Raw genomic sequence first — 17,793 nt, 5'->3', positions numbered from 1 at the left:
GAGACAGGGTTTCACCATGTTGGCCAGGCTGGTCTCGAACTCCTGACCTCAGTCATCCTCCCACCTCAGCCTCCCAAAGTGCTGGAATTATAGGCGTGAACCACCACGCCCAGCCAGAAAAGGCCAATTCTTTGAATGTCATTAGAGAAAATCTAAATAAATGCAAATATGTGTAGACATACTTCACGGAATATCCATAAAGCTAATGATTCTTCACCCTGATAGCTCCAAGAGTTATTCCACTTTTAGCACAACTCTTTTTTGGTATAATTATTTTTTCACCCAAAACACACTAAATAAATACACTGTTAAGAGTGATATTTCAACATTACAGTGTCAGATTAAAAACATACTAATTTTCTTCATACAGTACTCTCTAGGAAGAGAATATCATTTGGAACAATTTGAATTGCCCATCATATTCGAGTTGGAATTTTGTCAATAAAATGCTCTGGACCACAGATTTTATGGAAGTGAGCAGTGAAATAAGCTTCCTACTTAGCATACCAATTAGTGGTATAGAAATAGATGCTTTTAAAGTGCTTGAAGAGTTTGCTTTTCTCAGGCACTTTTCAGTGGATATATGAAGGATCATCAGACATCTTGTGCTGCAAAGGTCAATTTCCTGATGCCTAGCTTTTGTGTCTTATGTACAAACTGAATTATGCTACCAAAATGTCCCGATTAGATTAGATTTGGTCAGATCCAAATTGGGAATGGTGGAGAAGGTATTCTTGTATTGTAGAATGGGAAGAAAAAGCCATCTTACCAACATGTAGAATGAATCAGGATACAAGCCTCATAAATTTATAAATTCAGTTTTAAAGCAGTCCAAGTATTTATTTATTTGTTTTTTCTTCTTTTTTCTGAGACAGGGTCTCACTCTGTTGCCCAGGCTGGAGTGCAGTGGCATGATCATAACTCATTGCAGCTTCAAACTCCCAGGCTCAAGTAATGCTCCTGCCTCGGCCTCCCAAGTAGCTAGGACTGCAGGCACCTGCCATCACATCCAGCTTTTTTTTTTGTTTTCAGTAGAGACAAGATTGTGCTATCTTGCCCAAGCTGGTCTCAAACTCCTGAGATAAGTAATCCTCCCACCTCAGCCTCCCAGAGTGCTGGGGTTATAGGTATATACCAGCGCACGTGGCCCCAAGTATTTCAAGAGAAGAAAGGAAGGACTGCAGAGAATTGAGGGAGGGAGAGAATAACTGAACTTCTCTGGGTTATGCAGAATTTAAATGGTAGATAATTTAGTACTGGGCCGAACTTTGGAAAAACAGTGGGTAGGTCGGGGAAAGAAGGGTATACAGATCTGAAGAAGAAAATTGTGATAATGAAGAGGTAGAGAGGATGGGGGTTAGGAGGGGAGCAACTTATCAAATATATGCTCCATTGGACAGATCTTTTGTCTGTCTGTTTACCACTTTATCAGCAGTACTTAATAAGGTCCCTGGCACTGAGTGGGGCTCAGTCAATATTTGTTGTTGTGTTGAGCATAGTATACTGATATAACAAATATTTAATTGGGGGCACAAGAAATGGCAACTAAGTCAGCACATACTCTAGCTAGAAAATTAATTCAAAATAAAATTAGAAAATGGGTGGACAAAAGTTAAAGTGTTCCCAGATTTGAAGCTGAGGGCACAAGGATCATGATATATGCTAGGCTTCCTTATCTATCCAGTCATCTGGTAATGGTAATAGAAATTTCCCAGGGAAACCTGGAACTGCTCTAGACCTTCCTGGGCCACATGCCATGGACAGGGCCTCATGAGGGAATCTTGGAAAGGACTGGTTCAAAACTATCCCCCGGGTTGGAATGGTCAGGCTTCAAGAATAGAGTTGGTCTTATTACAGTAACCAGTTAGAAGCTCAAGCATGTCTCTCTCTCTCTCTCTCTCTCTCTCTCTCTCTCTCTCTCCCCCCTCCCTCTCTCTCTCTCCCCACCTACCCCCCTCCCCCATGTGTGTGTGTGTGTGTGTGTGTGTGTGTGTGTGTCTTTCTCTCTCATATCTCTCATTCTTTCCCTTTCTTCTCTAAGCTATTTAGAGTTAGTCCAATTTTTTTCAGGCATTTAAAATAGCAAAATAGCTCAGATTAATCAATGCCATGGAACAGCTGAAGTTATTATCCAGTCCACTGATGTGTCATGGTTCTTCTTGATTACTAACTTCTTTTGAACATACACATAGAGGAGCATTATCATGGATAGCTTTGCATATCATTTTCTCTGTCTTTCCCTTAGATTTCTGGTTGTTTTACTCTTTGTTTAAATCTCCATATTGAAGGTGACTCTGAGAAGGGGGAGGAGCAGCAAGTCTAGTCTGGTTTTTGTTATAGCTTTTCTAGTGGAATAGTAGATTCACTTTAGGGCTCAGCTGGAGAAGGGATAGGGATCATGGAAGGCGATCATATCTTATGATATGGAGGGAGGCACAATACGGAATGAAAACCTCCACTATAAAATTAGGATGAGGTTATTTTTGGTATTTTCATTATTTATTATGTCTTCTGTGGAGTCCTAATTAGGGAAAAGGAGTCAGGCTGGCAGGACAAAGGGAAAGCAAAAAAAGAAAGCAGATAAGCTGTAAGTCTACCTTTCTTCGTGGTCCAGGACATATAGCCCTCCTGCACAAATAACTCGCAATCTTCCTGTACCCAACTATTACCAGACACCCTGAAGTTAGTTCACTGCAACCTTGGCATTATCAGCACTGCACAAAGCTCTTTTCAGCATACAGCATAAACTCTATTCTATAATATAAACTCTCCAGCCAAGCCTGTTTCTTTGCAGTCAGCTTCTCTCATGCTGATACTGCCAGTTGCCTCTCTGGCAAAATATTTTCCTACTTTCTCTAGTAAATCTGCCTTTCTGTACCTATAATTAATTCTCTTGGTAAATTCTTTTACCCCTGCACCATCAGCTCAGATAGTTGTCTCTCCCCCATAACATCTCCCTTTAATGCAGACCAATAAGAAGGACCTCCCAGGGCAGTTTGTGCCTTACACCTATTTTGTAGATCACAGGGATGTCTCATCACAGGGGTCTGGCATGCCAAGTCTGGATACATTCATAATACTTGGCCTTGGTTAGGCATCTTCAGGGGCTGCAGGTACTTCAGAGATCCTCACTTTCAGAGGGATATGGAGAAACTGAAGTGGATATGGTAGCAAAGAGGTGAATGGAGCAAAGTGAAGGCAGAAAAAACTGGGAGGGAAGCAATGAGAGAATTTAGAACACTTCTACAATTTAACTTAAATCTGTTGCAAGGCAAGGCACCATTAAAGGCAAACTACTCACTGTCCATCTTGCTGAAGAAAAGGGAAATGGGAATGAACTTAAAATAGAAAAGAAGGGAAATGGACAGGCCTGTAGAAGCACTTCTGAAGTGGGTTTGTGCGACATTGGAATGAGTTGCTACATTGCAACAGACTTGTCAAGCAGAGGCCTCCAGGAACTCTCACTAAGGCTTAGTTGCCCTTCATTAAAAGTCATTTACATCTGTCCTGCAAATGCCTCCCCAAACATGGGTCCACATGCTTTTGTCTCCACAACTTCATTAGGAAATACATGGCAAAACTTTATTGCTTGTTGTTTCCCGATTTTATTCCTAGCAGATATGTCTTAGTGAAAATCACAGAGTTCTGAATTCTCAAATTTTAAAATCTTTAAAAATACCATAATTCCAGGGCTTTCTGGGTTATATGTAAAATCAGATGGAGAAACAGCTTTTTTTTTTTTTTTTCTGGCCATTTAAGTATAGAGTAAGGGCCTGACCTTATGTTTCTAATGATGGGGCTGGTGCTAGGTCAGAGAGGTCTGGCGGACAAGGGCTCTGAGTTTTTTGGGTTTTTTTTTCATTTTATTTTATTTTATTTTATTTTACTTTATTTTATTTTTTGAGACAGAGTCTTGTTCCGTCACCCAGGCTGGAGTGCAGTGGCGCGATCTCAGCTCACTGCAACCTCTGCCTCCTAGGTTCAAGCAATTCTCTGTTTCAGCCTCCCCAGAAGCTTGGATTACAGGCACCCACCACCATCCCCAGCTAATTTTTTGTATTTTTAGTAGAGATGGGGTTTCACCATCTTGGCCAGGCTGGGCTTGAACTCCTGACCTCGTGATCCGCCCGCCTTGGCCTCCCAAAGTGCTGGGATTACAGGCATGAGCCACCACGCCTGGCCAAAGCGCTCTGATCTTACAGGGACTTTTGCTGTGGGCTGTTCTTTTTTGATTTCTCTGTTTTTGCTCCTGGTGAAGGGTCTCAGTGTAGTTTCATCTCTTTCTAGCATTCCTGATGCAAAACACCTACCCAACCAGATGCAATTCCTTGGTTCTCTCCTTGCACAAATAGGCAGCTGAGTCTTACAAATGACACTGCAACTTGTGCATTCACCCCTTATCTATCTGGTTCTGGGTAACCCTGGTCTCACTAATAAGGAACTCTGGAAGATCCTGGTTGAGCTTGTATTTTAGCAGGCCTACTTCCAGGGCTCATTCCTCATTGATTCCTAAAGCTGGTCATCTTATCTGTATTTTTGAATGAATAAACGTCCTTTCTTTGCTTTTATTAGTCTGATTTCTAAATTTTATTAGTTTTCCCATTTAATGAAAACATACGCATTCTCTTATTTTTAGTTAACAAAGAGAAATTGATTTACCACTTTAGGGCAAACTATGTGCTCTCTGGGCTAGAATCAGGAGGGTGGATGGTTTTGCCTTCTTCCTATAGACTGCCTGTTGATTTAATCTTACTTGACCAGGGAATTTTCAGAGTGGGAGGAGGGAAGACAAGTCTTGTAAATCCTAAGTGCTGGCTCTAGTTCTCTGCCTTGAGTAGCAAAGAAAATCTCCATTCAATTTTCAAATAAGCCCTAATTTAAATCTTTTATTTTATATATTCAATTTCAAAATGATTACGTATTGGCCATTATGGAATTTGGTACCTCCAATCAGTCCACTCATTGTCAAATTCAGGGACAGGAATCGCTGTTGTTTATCTTCCTTAATAAAGATGAAAGGGAAACTGCTTCTCCTCACTGAGTCTCTCTTTTATACCACAATAATCACATATCCACAAACAATTCAATTACCAAATGAACATTTTTTATGGCTACTCTCTGCCTCTTAAGGCATTCCTCAAAGTTTAGGTATAATTTCAAGTTTGTACCTAAGTGGAAGACTTTCTAGACTTAATTCTTGATCTCACTTAGATTGGCCTTTTTTTTGGTTGTTGTTACAAAAATGTCTTTTTCCATGAACAAGATTCTTTGAATCTGTCAGTCATTAGCAGATATTTTCTCTTGTACCTATTTTTAAAAATAATTTGTGTGTATTTTCCTATTTTATTATCTTATTACTGTTGGGATCCACCAGTACTTTACTGAAGCTCTATTAGAGGCTACTGGTGGTGGATGGCTGCTCAACTCTCTCTCAATCACTCTCCATTGGAGACACTTGAGGAAACAAACAATTCAGCAAGATAAAAGAATAATTTTCAGACCAAATAAATTTGTGGGAACTTTGTGACTTCAAAACAGAAATTTTTAACCCTTCATGGGTTCCAGCAGCCTTAGGGAAGCTGATAAATTGTGGACTCACCAAGAAAAATGCTCTATTGCTCACAACTTTTCCTACAACATTTCAGAGATGCGTGGACACTCTGAAACATATCTGTTGATTCCCTGGGGATCCATGAACACCACATTAAATTTTTCTACTATAAAGTTTATTCACCCAGAAAAAATGATGTTTTTCTGCATCGTGAAATGATGCATTTAATTTAATCGAAAAAGTAAGAGATTTATGTATGCATTAGATAAACCAGGTTTTAAGTGGTGTAAGTTTTGAAATTATGAGAGGCCCATTTTATTTAAAGCAGACTACAAGAAGATAGTTAAGCCTCACATAGGCTGAAGCTTTCTAACAGAAGACCCTACATGATTTAAACAAGATTGATGAGTTCATTTACAATGTAAGTGCACTAACCCCATTCCTAAAACAGATTCCATATAATAAACCATAAAATATGTATTATATTTTATTTCCTGTGTTTACAGCATGCTAAGAGAACAACAGAAACATTGTTGCTGTTGAATGTATTCAATACTATCCTGCCCCTCTTAGGTAAATATGACAAGAATCACAGCATTACATTATAATAAGACGTTTTCCCACCAGTCTAGTCTACAATGGCATACTTTGTACATTGTGCTGCTGTGGTCATGGAATGCAGATTTCTGTCCCTTAATTCACCCGCACTGTACTTTGAGAATGCAAAATATGTGTATCACCAGCATTCTTTCCTTCCAGGACCTGCCAGACATTATTATGACTGAGTATATTTTAATTATAACCAAAACTCTATTGTTTTCTTTGTTTGCAATTTTATTTCCACACATATAATAATATCACTTAAAATAATTGTATGGGACCTCGAGGGGGATACAGTAAACAATATTACTCTCCCATATGGTTCTGAATCAACTGAGAAATAAGACAATGAGTCTGCAGATAGAGGTCAAAATATCACCTTTATTAATAACAAAGTAGACATGATCTTACAGATAATGCTTTTAATGTTTCACTATTAAAGATGATGTTTGCTATGCGGTTTTGGTTTATAATCACTTTAATAGCTTAAGGAAGTTCTTTTCTATTCCTGGTCTGCTGAGATTTTTTTCAAAAAATTACAAACAGACATGAATTTTCAATAAAATAGATGGCATTCCTGCATCTCTTAAGATGATTATGTGATTTTTCATTTTCTGTTCCTGTGGTAATTTACATTAATTCATTTTTTAATGTTAAATCAACTTCAAGGCTGGCACAGTGGCTCATGCCTGTAATCCCAGCACTTTGGGAGGCTGAGGTGGAAGGATCACTTGAGGATAGGAATTCGAGGCCAGCCTGTGCAATATAGCGAGACCCCATCTCTAAAAAAATTTTTTTTAAATTAGCCAGGCATGGTGATTCATGCCTGTAGTCCTAGCTACTCAGGAGACTGAGACAGAAGGACCACTTGAGCCCAGGAGGTTGAGGCTCATTGCACCATTGCACTCCAGCCTGGGTGACAAAGAGAGACCCTGTCTCTAAAAAAATTAAATTAAATTAAAAAATAAAAATAAAAAATCAACTTTGAATTACTGGGATAAACTTTACTTTGGTCATGATATAAGGTATAATCTTTTAAATATATTGTAATATACAATTTGCTAAAATTTTGCTTAGGAGTTTTGTAACTATGTCCAAGAGTGAAATTATCTTTTTTGCAGGGGGCAAATTTTAGTTTCAAAGTTATATTTACATCACTAAAAAGGTTGAGGTACTTCCTTTTGTTCTAGTATAGTCAAAGTTAGCATTTTTTTCCTTAATTGTTTGATAGTATCTGCCTTAAAATCATATGTCTGGCTTTTTATTTATAGAAATATTTTTAAACTATTCATTTAATCTCATGCTTATATGTGTGTTTATGTTTTTCTATTTCTTCTTCAACTTGGAAAATTATATTTTTCTAATAACTTTTCATTTATCTACATTATCAGATTTAATGGCATAAAATTTTCCATAGTATTTTCTTAAAAATATTTAAAACAGCCGGGCGCGGTGGCTCACGCCTGTAATCCCAGCACTTTGGGAGGCCGAGGCGGGCAGATCACGAGGTCAGGGAATCGAGACCATCCTGGCAAACACAGTAAAATCCCGTCTCTACTAAAAATACAAAAAATTAGCCGGTTGTGGTGGCAGGCGCCTGTAGTCACAGCTGCTCGGGAGGCTGAGGCAGGAGAATGGCGTGAACCCGGGAAGCGGAGTTTGCAGTGAGCCGAGATCGCGCCACAGCACTCTAGCCTGGGCGACAGAGTGAAACTCCGTCTCAAAAAAAAAAAAAAATTAAAACATATATTAGTTTTCTATTGCAGTGTAACGTTACCACAAACTTAGTGGCTTATAGTAAAATTTATCATATGATTTTTTTGCTTTATCTTATCTTACAATATCTTAAAATTTATCTTACAATTTTTCTTTACTATTACAAGTGAAAATTATCTCACCATTTCCGTGGGTTGGGAGTCTGGGTATGAACTAGCTGAGTCTTCTGCTCAGTCTCACTAGGTGGAAATCAAGGAGTCATCTGGGGCTGCCATTCTCATCTGAGGCATTGGTCTTCTTCCAAGCTCACTGGTTGCTGGCAGAATCATTTTTTTGCAGTCGTATGACTTACTAGCTGTCATCTGGGGACTGGTCTCAGCTGCTAGAGTTCCTGGCCACACGGCCCCCACAGGCAGTTCACAGCATGGATGTTTGTTTTCTTCCAGGCCAGCAGGAGCATATCACTGTGACTTACAACCCTTCTCTAGTCTGCTACAATGGAGTCTTAAACAAGAAAATTTTATATTTTGACTTGCATCATTGAGAAAAACACTGCCAACCTGATCGTGGTTCCTTTGAAGGTAATCTGCCTTTTTTTTTTTTTCAGGCTCCTCTTAAGTTTTTCTCTTTGCCTTTCATTTTCAGAAGTTCTAGTGATGTGTCAAGCTATGGCTTTCTTTTTATAAATAAAATATTTTGAAGATATTTAAGGCCTCTTTAATTCCAAGCTATTTTCTCTTCAAATATTGCTTTTGCTCTATCCATTCTTTCTTTCATCTTCTTTATGACATACCTTCATCTTTACCAATTCTTTCTTTCTTTTTTTTTTTTGTTTTTTGTTTTTTTTGAGACAGGGTCTTGCTTTGTTGCCCAGGGTGGAGTGCAGTGGCATGATCATGGCTTACTGTAGCCTTGACCTCCTGAGCTCAAGCTATCCTCCCACATCAGCCTCCTGAGTAGCTGGGACTACAGGCTTGCACCACCACGCCCCGATAATTTTTTGTATTTTTTGTAGAGACAGGGTTTTGCCATGTTGCCTAGGCTGGTCTTGAACTCCTGGACTCAAACGATCCTCCCATCTCAGCCTCCCAAAGTGTCTGGATTACAGGCATGAGTCACTCACTTTACCAGTTCTTTCCTCAGCTACATCAGCTATTGCTTTGCTTTGCTTCTTTCTGTCTTTCTTTCTCTTTCTTTCTTTCTTTTTCTTTTTCTGTCTCTCTCTCCCTCCCTCCCTTCCTCCCTCTTTCTTTCTTTCTTTCTTTTTTTTTTTTGAGACAGAGTCTCACTCTGTCACCCAGGCAGGAGTGCAATGGCATGATCTTGGCTCATTGCAACCTCTGCCTCCCGGGTTCAAGCGATTCTCCTGCCTCAGCCTCCTGAGTAGCTGGGTCCGCCACCACTCCTAGCTAATTTTTGTATTTTTAGTAGAGGCAGGTTTCACCATGTTGGCCAGTCTGGTCTCAAACTCCTGACCTGAGGTGATCCACCAGCCTCGGCCACCCAAAGTGCTGGGATTACAGGCGTGAACCACCATGCCTGGCCATATCAGCTATTTCTAATGTGGCTAAATACATAGTGAATGCTCCTGGATCTTGGCTCTAAAATTCTTCACTGCATTTTTAGTTCTTTAATGCCTTTATTGTAGATATTTTAAAATGTGTCAAGCTTTTGGTTGTTTTTGTTGAGATGGTTGATCCAAATTACCTTGTCTATAAATATCAGAAGCAGAAGCCCCCCTTATAATTCAGTCTGCAACATCTGTGCCCCTTTCATTTTTAATATTGTTTATTTAAGTCTGTTTTTTTATAACATAAATCATGCCAGAGAACTGTCAAAGTATTAATTTCTTCGACCTTTATTAGTTTAATCAATCTTTGAATTTTGTTCAATCCATCTATTATGTGCATTTTTTCTTCCTTTCACTTTCCTTGCATAATGTATTTTATTCTGTGATTAAGTTGTTTGCTAATTTTTAAAATTTTAACTTCTTTTAAGAGAAAGTTCTGCCCTAATTACTGCCCTAGTTATATTCCACAAAATTATATGTAGTTTCATTGTTATTTTGGGTTTCACAAATTTTTCTAATTTTTATTATCGTTCTTTTGCTGAAAGCCAAACATGGATGTTTACAGGTTTTCCATTTAGAAGAGAGAATTTACTTTGTCTGTGTAACCTCAATGAATAAGACTGGAACCAAAGAGAAGAAACATCAGAGAAAAATATTGACTGATTTTTCTAATTAAAATGCACCAATTATAGCTGACTCCAGATTAGGGAATATACTACAAGCCCAGTTGGGAGAAAGGAAAGAGGATAGAAATCCATTTTTATTTGAATGGATCACTGGGGCCAATTGCACTCCACCTACTTTACAGCCAAAAAAGCTCATTCATTTGATAGGGGAGTGCCTGTTATGTTGTCAGTATTGTGCTATGTGGCCGGGATACAAAATGACACATGGAAACTCTCTCCCTTCCCTCATTGGTATTCTCCTACATCCCAAGTCATTCTTATATCAGGAAGATAAGTAAGAATATAGAGAATCCATGACATATAGACATTACTACAGAAAAGGATATGTTTATCAGTAGAAATATTTTAAAATCTATCATCTCCAAATAGGGAATATACCTTCTTGTGAAGGGTCGTGGAACATTTACAAAATACTACTGTTGACATATTAGACTATAAAGAAAACTGAATTCCAAAGAGCCAAAACAGTTCAGACCATATTCACTACACTAAAACTAGACATTAAAATTCTGTTTATTTCTTAAATTTTCTTAAACATTTCTTAAACTTCTGTTTATTTTCTCCCCTTGAGATATGAGGAAAGGAGAGCAGGTATCAGCTTGTGCATGGTATTTTCCTTAAGAATATTCTTTCATGTTTTTCTTTTCACTGCAAGAAAACAAAATAAATTCATATGGAATATTTTAAATTTAGAATGTGTTATTTTGATTAAGTAAATTGTAGATAACATTCTTCTGGTCAACCAGCTGTGTCATGCAGTCTGTGCACTGCATAGAGGCTCCTGAAGGGAAGAATAGATGCTGAAATCTGGCCTGCACTCAACTGACCAAGCTGTGTATCCTGGCGAGGGGCTGTGTGAGTTCAGAAGAAGTGGTGCCTTTGTGTATGTTCATTGCAGCACTATTCACAATAGCAAAGACATGTAATCAACCTAAATGCCCATCAGTGATAAACTGGATAAAGAAAATGTGGTACATGTACACCATGGAATACTATGCAGCCATAAAAAGGAGCAAGATCACGTCCTTTGTAGGGACATGGATGGAGTTGGAAGCCGTTATCCTCAGCAAACTAATGCAGGAACAGAAAACCAAACACTGCCTGTTCTCACTTATAATTGGGAGCTGAATGATGAGAACACATGGACACACAGAGGGGAACAACACACACTGGGGCCCATTGGGGACTGGGGGGAGGGAGAGCATCAGGAAGAATAGCTAATGGTTGCTTGGCTTAAATACCTAGGTGATGGGATGATCTGTGCAGAAAACTACCATGGCACATCTTTACCTATGTAACAAGCCTGCACATCCTGCACATGTACCCCTCAACTTAAAATAAAAGTTGAAGGAAAAAAAAGCTGTGCCTTTTTTCTAATTCTTCCCTGAGAGGGAGTGACTTTTTATAATTAGCCTAAAGTTTCCATATGTGTTAGAGAAGCCTTGCTGGCTAGGAAGTTCTGGACATGAGACTATTTAAATTTCATCATTTAGAAGTTTTTGTCTCGTAAGATTGATGAGGTCTTTAAATAATAATAAAAAAGCCTATGTTACTCTAAGTGGGTTCTAGCAACAAAAAGGCAATAAGGCATTTCCTTGAATGCAACGATACTCAAAGTGTGGCCTACAGACCACCAGGAGCAGCATCACCTGGGAGTTTGATAGAGATGCAAACTGTTGAGGTTCACCCCAAATCTAGGGAATCATGAACTCCAGGGATGGGGCTCAGAAATCAGTGTTTTAACAAACCCTCCATGGTATTCTGATGCACATAAAATGTTGAAAAACAGTGGTTTAATGCAGAGATGGACAAACCATGGCCCTCAGGCCGAATATAGCCCACTGCCAATTTTTATGAAGTTTACCTGGAATGCAGCCACACCCACTGATTCATGTATTGTCTATGGTTGTTTCCCACTACAACAGCAGGGCTAAGTAGTTGCCACAGAGACCATATGGCTTATAAGTAGGGTGGCCAGATTTATCAAATAAAAATATAAGTCACCCAGTTGAATTTGAGTTTGAGATAAACAATAAACAATTTTTTATTATGAGTATGTCCCATATGCAATATCAGTAACCCAGCACACGAAATCTATAATACTTACTATCTGGCCTTTCATAGAACAAATTTGCTGACCCTTGCCTACCATAATGACCTTACAGTGAACTTGCTTCTGACAGAGCATGGAAGGAAGCAATGAAAAAAGCCTCACTCCTGGTTGCACACTTGGGATTCTGTACCTGACGGACACCATCCATCCTTTTAGATGATGCATTGAGTCCTAACTATTCCCTTCCCAAGAAAGTTCAAGCCAGGAGATCAATCTGCTTGGGATGGAAGGGTATCTGGTGCCAGTTCTTCTGTTTATAAAACTCAATAGATCAGTTACTTTTCCTATTGTTTAAGTGTCTAGTGTTAAACATATTCAATTAAGTTTTACCAAGGAGATGTTTTCGAAGGATTGTTCAACCAATTCAGAAGTGACAATAATAAAACCGACATTACCTACTTGAAAATTGAAAAACTAAGAAGCCATCCAAAAACAACTCTTATATTAAGCAGGAACTCAAAACAATTGTAAGTGATCTTAAAAAATTCAGATAAAAGTATTATATATTAACGAATACTGTACACAGATATTTATTGGAGGAAAATTTAATAGCCTGAAATACTTCTATTATTTAACGAAAAGAATAAGGATAAATGAACTTAAATGAAACAAAACAAAATGAAATTGCCAAAGAGATTAGAAGCAGATAAACAAAATTAACAAAGGGAAGACCAGAAGCAGAAAATCTGTAAAGATCAAAGCAGAAATTGTTGAGTAAGAAAACAGAAAAAGGGTTTTATGTTTTCAGTAATTTATCTATCTCCTCTAGGTTTTCTAGTTTATGCATGTAAAGGTGTTCATAGTAGTCTTGAACAATCTTTTTTATTTTTGTGGTGTTGGTTGTACTATTTCCCATTTTGTTTCTAATTGAGCTTATTTGGATCTTCTCTCTTTTCTTGGTTAATTTTGGTAATGGTCCATCAATTTTATTTATATTGTCAAAGAAACAGCTATTTGTTTCATTTATCTTCTGTATTTTTTTTGTTTCAATTTCACTTTGTTCTGCTATGATCTTTGTTATTTCTTTTCTTCTGCTGGGTTTGGGTTTGATTTGTTCTTGTTTCTGTAGTTCCTTGAGGTATGACCTTAGATTGTCTATTTGTACTTTTTCAGACTTTTTGATGTAGGCATTTAAGGCTATGAACTTTCCTCTTAGCACAGCCTTTGCTGTATCCCAGAGGTTTTGATAGGTTGTGTCACTATTACCGTTGAGTTCAAAGAATTTTCAAATTTCCATTTGGATTTCATTGTTGACTCAATGATCATTCAGGAGCAGGTTATTTAATTTCCATGTATTTGCATGATTTCAAAGGTTCCTTTGGAGTTGATTTCCGATTTTTTCCACTGTGTTCTGAGAGAGTACTTGATATAATTTCAGTTTTCTTAAATTTATTGGGACTTGTTTTGTGACTATCATATGGTCTGTCTTGGAGAAAGTTCCATGTGCTCATGAATAGGATGTATATTCTGTGACTATTGGGTAGAATGTTCTGTAAATATCTGTTAAGTTCATTTGTTCTAGTGCATAGATTAAATCCACTGTTTCTTTGTTGACTTTCTAGCTTAAATCAAGAAGAATTAGAAACCCTGAACAGAACAATAACAAGCAGCAAGATTGAAATGGTAATACAAAAGTTACCAAGGAAAAAAAAGTCCAGGACCAGATGTATTCACGGCTAAATTCTATCAGACATTCAAAGAATTGGTAACAATCCAATTGACACTATTCCACAAGATAGAGAAAGAGGGAATCCTTCCTAAATCATTCTAGGAAGCCACTATCACCCTAATACCAAAACCAGGAAAGGACATGACAAAAAAAAACTACAGACCAATATCCCTGATGAACACAGATGCAAAAATTCTTAACAAAATAGTAGCTAACTGAATCCAACAGCATATCAAAAAGATAATCCAGCATGATCGAGTGGGTTGCATGCCAGGGATGCAGGGATGGTTTAACATACACAAGTCAATAAATGTGATATGCCACATAAACAGAATTAAAAACAAAAATCACATGATCATCTCAATAGACGCAGAAGAAGCATTTGACAAAATCCAGCGTCCCTTTATGATTAAAACCTTCAGCAAAATTGGCATACCAGAGACATACCTCAATGTAATAAAAGCCATCTATGACAAACTCACAGCCAACATAATACTGAATGGGGAAAAGTGGAAAGCATTCCCTCTGAGAACTGGAACAAGACAAGGATGCCCACTGTCACCACTTCTATTCAACATAGTACTGGAAGTCCTAGCCAGAGCAATCAGACAAGAGAAGGAAATAAAGGGCATCCAAATTGGTAAAGAGTCAAACTGTCGCTGTTTGCTGATGATATGATCATATGCCTAGAAAACCCTAAAAACTCATCCAGAAAGCTCCTAGAACTTATAAATAAATTCAGCAAAGTTTTAAGATACAAAATTAATGTATACAAATCAGTAGCTCTGCTATACACCGGCAGCAACCAAACTGAGAATCAAATTAAGAACTCAACCCCTTTTACAATAGCCACAAAACAAACAAACTTAGGAATATACCTAACCAAGGAGGTGAAAGACCTCTACAAGGAAAACTACAAAACACTGCTGAAAGAAATCATAGACACCACAAACAAATGGAAACACATCTCATGCTCACGGATGGGTAAAATCAATTATTGTGAAAATGACCATTCTGCCAAAGGCAATCTACAAATTCAATGCAATTCCCATCAAAATATCATCATCATTCTTCACAGAACTAGAAAAAAAATCCTAAAATTCATATGGAACCAAATAAGAGCCCAAATAGCCAAAGCAAGCCTAAGCAAAAAGAACAAATCTGGAGGCATCACATTACTGATTTCAAACTATACTATAAGGCTATAGTCACCAAAACAGTACGGTACTGGTATGAAAATAGGCACATCAACCAATAGAACAGAATAGAGAATCCAGAAATAAACCCAAATACATACAGCTAACTGATCGTTGACAAAGCAAACAAAAACATAAAATGGGGAAAGGACACTCTTTTCAACAAATGGTGCTGGGATAATTGGCTAGCCACATGTATGAGAATGAAATTGGATCCCCATCTCTCACCTTATACAAAAATCAACTCAAGATGAATGAAGGACTTAAATCTAAGACCTGAAACTATAAAAGTTCTAGCAGATAACATTGGACAAACACTCCTAGAGATTGGTTTAGGCAAATACTTCATGACCAAGAACCCAAAAGCAAATGCAACAAAAACAAAGATGAATAGCTCAGACTTACTAAAGAGCTTTTGCACAGCAAAAGGAAGAATCAGCAGAGTAAACAGACAACCCACAAAGTGAGAGAAAATCTTCATAATAATACATCTGACAAAGGGCTAATATCCAGAATCTATAAAGAACTCAAGCAAATTAGCAGGAAAAAATCAAACAGTCCCATAAAAAAGTTGGCTTAAAAGAAGATATACAAATGGCCAAAAAATATATGAAAAACTGCTCAACATCACCAATGATCAGAAAAATGCAAATCAAAACCACAGTGTGATACCACCTTACTCCTGCAAGAATAGCCATAATCAAAAAATCAAAAAAGAATAGATGTTGGCATGGATGCTGTGAAAAGGGAACACTTCTACACTGCTGGTGGGAATGTAAACTAGTACAACCTATGGAAAACAGCATGGAGATTCCTTAAAGAACTAATAGTAGAACTGCCATTTGATCCAGCAATCCCACTATTGGGTATCTACCCAGAAGAAAAGAAGTCATTATACAAAAAAGATACTTGCACACACGTTTATAGCAGCACAATTCGTAATTGCAAGAATATGGAACCAGCCCAAAGGTCCCTCATTCAATGAGTGGATGAGGAAGTTGTGAGATATATATACATATATATACGTATATATGTATATATATACGTATATGTGTATATATATACGTATATATACGTATATGTGTATATATGTATATATGTATATATGTGTATATATATACGTATATATATCTCTCATATGTATATCTCACTTTATATGTATATATATAAAATGGAATACTACTCAGTCATAAAAAGGATTGAATTAATGGCATTCATAGCAACCTGGATGGAACTGGAAACTATTATTCTAAGTAAAGTAACTCAGGAATGGAAAACCACGCATTGTATGCCGTGAGTCATAAAAGGGAGCTAAGCTATGAGGATGCAAAGGCATAAGAATGATACAATAGACTTAGGGTACTCAGGAAAGAGTGGGCGGGGGTGAGGTATAAAAGACTACAAATAAGTGCAGTGTATCCTGCTCAGGTGATGAGTGCATCAAAATCTCACAAATCACTACTAAAGAACTTACTCATGTAACCAAGTACCGCCTGTTCCCCCAAAACCTGTGGAAATAAAAAAATTAAAAAAAACAAACCAGAAATAGAATAGAATCAATAAATGAATTCAAGAATTGGTCCTAGGAAAAAGCCAATAAACGCCGGGCGCGGTGGCTCACACCTGTAATCCCAGCACTTTGGGAGGCCAAGGTGGGCGGATCACCTGAGGTTGGGAGTTTGAGACCAGCCTGACCAACATGGAGAAACCCCATCTCTCCTAAAAACACAAAATTAGCCGGGTGTGGTGGCACATACCTGTAATCCCAGCTACTCAGGAGGCTGAGGCAGGAGAATAGCTTGAACCCTGGAGGCGGAGGTTGCGATGAGCCGAGATCGCGCCATTGCACTCCAGCCTGGGCAACAAGAGAGAAACTCCGTCTCAAAAAAAAAAAAAAGCCAATAAAATAGACAAACTACTGTCTATCTAATAATTAAAAATGAAGTGGTAGAAAGAGAGCAAAAATACACAAATTTTAAAAGGTGAAATAATCACAGCCACAAAGAAAATAAAAATAATTATGCAACAGTACTTTGCAAGACTCTATGGCAATCACTTTGAAAGCCAGAAAGAAGTAGGTAATTTTCTGGGTTAATATGAATCAATAAAATTTGTTGAATGAAAGATAGAAACAAAATTAAATATACTGAGTGAAATGAATGTAATGCAGTAGTTCTGAACCTTGGCTTTACATTGTGGTCACTTGGAGAGCTTTTAAATATCCCCATCCCTAGGATGCTTACCAGACCAATTAAAATAACATATTGGAGCTGGGCATGGTGGCACATACCTGCAGACTCAGCTACTCAAGAGGCTGAGGGAGAGGATCACTTGAGCCTGAGAGTTCAAGGCTGCAGTGAGTTATGATTGCACCACTGCACTCCAGCCTGGGCAACAGAATAAGACCCCTTCTGTAAAAAAAAAAAAAAAAAAAAAAAAAAAAAAACCAGGAAAGAAACACTCAGGTATTAATATTTGAAGAAAATCTAATTGACAATAGTTATATATTTATAGAAAACAATGTGATGTTTTGATATGTTAGCAAAATGATTAAATCAAGCTAATTAATGTATCTACCACATCACATAGGCAACAGTTTTATTTATTTATTTATTTATTTATTTATTTATTTATTTTTACTTTTTAAACTTTCATTTTAAGATCAGGGGTACCTGTGCGGGTTTGTGACACT

At 37.7% G+C, this 17,793-nt stretch overlaps 1 protein-coding gene and 1 long non-coding RNA gene across 4 annotated transcripts in view; one reads left to right on the top strand and one right to left on the bottom strand.

Moving 5' to 3' along the window:
- Positions 1–11,433, top strand: part of LOC117975444 (uncharacterized) — a 28,232-nt gene extending 16,799 nt beyond the window's left edge. The window contains exons 2-3 of the long non-coding RNA XR_004665698.3: positions 8,314–8,448; positions 10,870–11,433. This is a non-coding gene — a long non-coding RNA (uncharacterized LOC117975444). The remainder of the gene's footprint in view (positions 1–8,313; positions 8,449–10,869) is intronic.
- Positions 1–17,793, bottom strand: part of ASB8 (ankyrin repeat and SOCS box containing 8) — a 156,404-nt gene that overhangs the window by 62,896 nt on the left and 75,715 nt on the right. The window contains exon 4 of one of the 3 annotated variants that reach the window (XM_055095714.1): positions 17,392–17,512. The exons of the other annotated variants lie outside the window; for them this stretch is intronic. The gene's annotated coding sequence lies outside the window, so the exon portion shown is untranslated. The remainder of the gene's footprint in view (positions 1–17,391; positions 17,513–17,793) is intronic. 3 annotated transcript variants of the gene reach the window in all.

The sequence above is a fragment of the Pan paniscus genome, chromosome 10 (assembly GCF_029289425.2).
Source record: "Pan paniscus chromosome 10, NHGRI_mPanPan1-v2.0_pri, whole genome shotgun sequence".
NCBI classification, from domain to species: Eukaryota; Metazoa; Chordata; class Mammalia; order Primates; family Hominidae; genus Pan; species Pan paniscus.
Note: the sequence above shows the minus strand (reverse complement) of the source record. Positions and strands in the feature narration are given on the sequence as shown.